We start from the raw sequence: 5,046 nt of genomic DNA on the forward strand, positions 1-5,046 counted from the left end.
GGCCAGTGGACTGTGTGTGCTTTCATGTTTTTTTCTGAGACTTTTGGATTGTTCCAAATGTTCTGCCTTGAGGTGTACAACCAAACTTAATTTCTTCCTCTTACTGTGCTAAGGCGTGAGTATGTGTTACTAGTTGTTGGCCTTCTCCACGCTGTGAGTCCACCCAAGGACAGAGCCCCTGCTTAATTTCATCCTTGTCTTCTGAGCCTCCAGCCTGGCACCTTGCAACAGGGGCTGCTCCATAAATGGGCACTGAATGAGTGACTGTTTACAGCATCCAATGGGGAATCATGAGATACACCCCAGCACCAATCCAGAGAGACAGTGCTCTCTCATTTGCCATCTGCTTACCTTAGCCGTCACGCACGGGTATGCTTTGTTCTAGGCAAGGGGAGGGAGGCCAGAGCTACCCAAGTGGGATACACAAAGTCATCAAAGAAAGGACACACGCGGCCTTCCCAGTGGCCCAGGCACTAATGCACTTGGGTGCCAAGCAATTAATGTTGGCTCCAGACTCCAAGGTCTTTGTAACCTTTACTAATCGTCCTTTGATCTCCTTCTGGGGATTTATTTTAAGGAAATAACTGTATGAAGATTAACTAGAACCCATGTTCATTATTCTTAATGCTGATTAAAATAGAGAAAAATTGGAAACAACCTAAACATTGAACCATATGAGATTAGGTAAATAAAGGATAGTCTATCTCCATAATGGCAATTGCTATAGATTGATGCAACTCATGGCAAAAAAAAAAAAAAAAAAAAAAAAAAATGGGGATATGCATTCTTTGAGCTGTATCCACTTGGCTTTGTTCCCTTATACTAAATGACTTAGCACTCTCATTTTTTGGAAATTACTTTATATTTCTGGTCTCAATTGTCTCTTCTGTAATTAAAGGCATTACTTAATCATTAAAAAAAACCCAGCCTACTGATACAAAAACTAATGTTCATGATAAGGCATTAAATGACAATGAGTGTTACCAAAGAATATATGTTGCATTGAGACACTGCAGTTACATGCATATTACATTTATATGTGCAGTTATACATATGTGTATGCATATATTTCTAGGTGTCTACATATATATACACACACATATGTGTGCAGCTGTGTGTATATAGCATCATATATATATATATATGAAAGGGATCTGGAAGGCTCTTCAACAATCTCAATGCTTGTCTTTTGGGTAAGTAGGATTTGGGGCTGGTTTTTTTCCTCTTTTTCTTTTTGCCTATATTTCTGATGTTTTTATAACAAGGATGTGCTGCTTTTCAATAATGGAAAAAACAACCAAAGTTACTTTTAACATAAGAAAGAAAAGAACAACTGTCCTCAAGGAGGTGAGAGTAAGGGTGTGAGGGTGGAAACAGGGGGGTGGTTGAGGTGAGGGTGAGCCTCCTCGCAAGCTCCCTTCTCCCAGGGCTGAAGCCATGTCCCTGTCACTCCCCAACTTACGAACACATTGGTTCCACCCGACCAGACTTCCTCTCACACATCCAGCCACAGCACATCCACCATATACGTGGTCCTCACCAGGAGGGGCGGGGTCCCCACGGTGCGAGTCTCACCTGGGACAGGGCAGGGGAGGGGAGAAAGGCACCACGGAGCCGGCCAGGAGACACATCTGTCAGAAGTGAACCCCCGTTCACTTAGGAAACAAGAGCGCCACGGACTGGGCACCTTCTGAGAAACAGCAATGTTCAGAGGTGCCTCTAGCCTGAAAGGACCCAGTTTCAGGGAAGACAGTTTCATCCACGATTCGGATGGAAAGAAAGTTAACATTCCCTCAGGGAGAAGGTTAACCAGAGCTGCCAGAGCTGAAACAGCAACAACCTGCTTAAAAAAGTAGAGAGATCTTCAAAGTCCATGAGGAACAGCACCCGGGTAGGATGGGATCCAGTGGCGGGTGGGCTCTTCCCACAACATGCGTTGGCAGAACTGGCTGTGGTTCACTAGACACTCTTCTCGGGGTTGTTCTGAAAGCTCCTGGCCCCGCGCTGCTTCTTCAGCTTCTGTGGCCTTCGCTCCAGCTTGTGCGGTCGGGAAGGAAGAGAGATCCGCCGTGTGTCCTCCATTCGGCGGTCCTGGGCGGAGCTGCTGTGGGGGGCTCTAGCCCACGGCTGGCATCTGTGAACAGGGAGAGCACTTATCACGACCGGCCCCTACCACTCTCCTGCTGTCAGCACGTCAATGATGGGCAGAAATGAGGCAAGCAGCATGGAGCGGGCAGGGGGTGGGACACAGCAGGAGCTCGGGGCGGGGGGTGGGGGGGCAGCGCAAGAGGTTAACAAGGAGCCAGGGCCCATAGAAGGTCAAGAGGAAGGTGGGACAGCCAGAGCAGAGATGAAAGAATTCAGAAAGGGGGGCAGAAGGTGTGAGCAGAGAGGCCAGGCCAGCTTGGGCTGAAGCGCGCATGTTCTCCCCATGCCCTTGTTACCTCCTGCTTGGCCCATCTGCCTCCCATTCTTTGCCTTCTGGCCCAGGAGGGGCCAGCCCAGCCCCACCCCCCAATCCCCACCCAGAACTAACCCTCCTTTAAGCCCTACCAGAGAAACAGACTTACTTCTACCCTTCCTGGACCCGCATGCCTCCATCGCCGGCTCTCCTCGGGGCTCCTGTTGATGGGGGAGCCCTCGCCGCCGGCGTCGGCTTCCTCAGCCTCTGGCAACGCAGTTCAATCTGTGCTTTCAGAGTCTCCTTTCTTCCCATTCTTCAGGAAGCTGTCAGGACGTTTTGTCCCTCGACTGGACAAGATCCAGCAGGAGTGGGCAACGCAGGGCCAAATCCGAGACACCAGACTGAGAGGGACAGGAAGGGGAAACACGGGACAGTCCTGGGTGATTTGGACCATCTGGTCACCTCATTCTAGATTTATAAGTGGACATTTAGACAAGAGACCAAACCGGATCAGAACTCTAAATTCAGTGGACAGCACATCACCAGGTTACTTGTGATTCAGGACCCAAGACCTTGCAACACCACTGATCTTCACAGCACAGGTGCAAGCGGATGTGTCTGCCAAAGATGCCTAACCTCAGGACAGGTTCATGATTTAAACATGTGTAAACGCCAACCATAATCAATGACCTGCTCTCCTTACACCAGCCTCTGCAGAAGCACATCCACTGGTGCCCTCGGTTGAAGCTTCTTATAGGATGGGCACATCCCCTTGCTAACGCTATCCTCCAAGCTGCTGCCCTGAGGTAGTGGGCAGGGACATGATGCCAAGCGGAGGAGCTCAGGCCGGACCCCAGTATGGGCCAGGGGCCTTCCTTCTGCCCTACAGCCACAGGACTCATCGCCAAGCTAAGATGGATAAGCATCTCATGAATACAGCCATTTCTTGTGACCACAAGAATGACTGAAATATAAGAACCCATCACTGGCAGTCCCCAGATCTTAAAAAGGACACATACACTCTATACCAGGGGCTTTCAAACTTTAGTTGCAGAAAAAGTCACCTGGAGGCATTGTTGAAATGCAGACTTTTTGGTGACATCCCCAAGGTTTCTGGGGTAGAGCCTGAGACTGTACATTTCTAACAAGTTCCCAGGTGCTGCTGCTCGTGCCAGTCTGGAGACCACCCTTTGGGAACAACTGGTCTCCATCAAGAGAGGCTCACAGCAGTACCCATCATGGTGAGGATCCGCTACATTACGAATGACTCACTTTCACTTCTGAGGTGGCTCACACCTCACCCAAAGCAGAGGCACAGAAAAGGCTGCAACAAACAATAGGTAGGCATTTGAAGGCATTACCAGGAAAAGAATAAGAAGTGTCCTAGAATCCATCTAATGTAACTCGCTCACTTAATGTAATATTACTCAGTTTAGGGAGGTTAAGTTGTTTGAAGATACAGTGAAACACAGACAATCAGCGTCAGAACCCAAACTAGAAGTCCCAGCAGTACTATATAAAATCCTAAGTGTGGAGTCTTAGAAGACCTCCTGACTTTTGCGGTTTCACGAGCCACAAGGGTTGAGAGTCTGCACAATCAGTGAATTTAGGCTTTTTCTTCCTGTCCTTCACGCCAAAGCACTCATCTTATGCCAAGATCAGTCCCTAGTAAACCACGGAAGTAGCTCCTGATTCTCCAACTGCAAATCCACCGCACGGAATGGAGAACTGGTTTTCTCACAGAACTCCCATTATGCATTGTCGGTCCCAGGATGGGTCCTCCCACTAGGCACAGTGTTGCTGACTCACAGTGATGACGGTCCATGTGATCTCACCACTATCATGAAGATTATTTCCTTAAAATCTGTTTCTGGGTCTCCACCTGGAGCTTTGCCCTTCCTGGCCCCTCTTCCTGGAAAACTGTTCCTTATGTCACCCACATCCTAGCTTCTACGCTTCTTCCTCAAGAGTCTCTCATGAGCACCAACTCAAGCAGATCTCACCCCCGGCGCCTGCCAGTTACTTTCCATCTGCCATACTTCTGCATTTTCTGTACAGCCCCTAGCACTACCTGCAACTTTTTGTTATTTACTTGCTTATTTATTACCACCTGACATTACGATGTGAGCTCCCAGAGGGCAGGACGTAGTCTGTCTTGTTCACCACTGTCACTCCAGCACCTAGAACAGTTCCCGGCACGCGGCAGGCAATCTAGACACATTCGTTGGATGAACAAATGAATGTACAGAAGACTTACACAGAGCATCTCCTTCCAGTGTGTTTTCCAAAGTTGGAATTTGAGGCTTGCCTTCTAATTTCTTGCCCTTTCAACAGTAGGAATTGGACTCCTATGTTTCAACACAATGTGGAAAGAAAATGAACCTTTAGGTGGGCGTTCACAATGACAGGAAGTTCCAGGGATTGGGGGTGGTGCTGAATCTCTCCCCAGCTCTGGTCCCCCTTTCACACAGAGAGGGTGCTGGGGAATCAGGTCTACCTGGTTATAGGATGTGGGAGGCAAATCCTACAGTGAAATGACGAAAAGTTTGAGAGTCAAAAGATTCAGTTTCAAGCCTCAGGCAAGTTGTTTAAATTTCTCTGAGCCTCAGTTTCCTCATCTGTAAAATGGAGGATGTGAAATA

At 48.4% G+C, this 5,046-nt stretch overlaps 1 long non-coding RNA gene across 1 annotated transcript; it reads right to left on the reverse strand.

Moving 5' to 3' along the window:
* Window positions 1-876: 876 nt before the first annotated feature.
* Window positions 877-4,736, reverse strand: LOC120236065. Its single transcript, XR_005529565.1, has 3 exons — window positions 4,662-4,736; window positions 2,571-2,805; window positions 877-2,134 (listed from the first exon to the last, which is right to left on the reverse strand). It is a non-coding gene; the product is annotated as an uncharacterized LOC120236065 (long non-coding RNA).
* Window positions 4,737-5,046: the final 310 nt, after the last annotated feature.

Source organism: Hyaena hyaena, unplaced genomic scaffold, assembly GCF_003009895.1.
Source record: "Hyaena hyaena isolate Hyena2069 unplaced genomic scaffold, ASM300989v1 scaffold_144, whole genome shotgun sequence".
NCBI classification, from domain to species: Eukaryota; Metazoa; Chordata; class Mammalia; order Carnivora; family Hyaenidae; genus Hyaena; species Hyaena hyaena.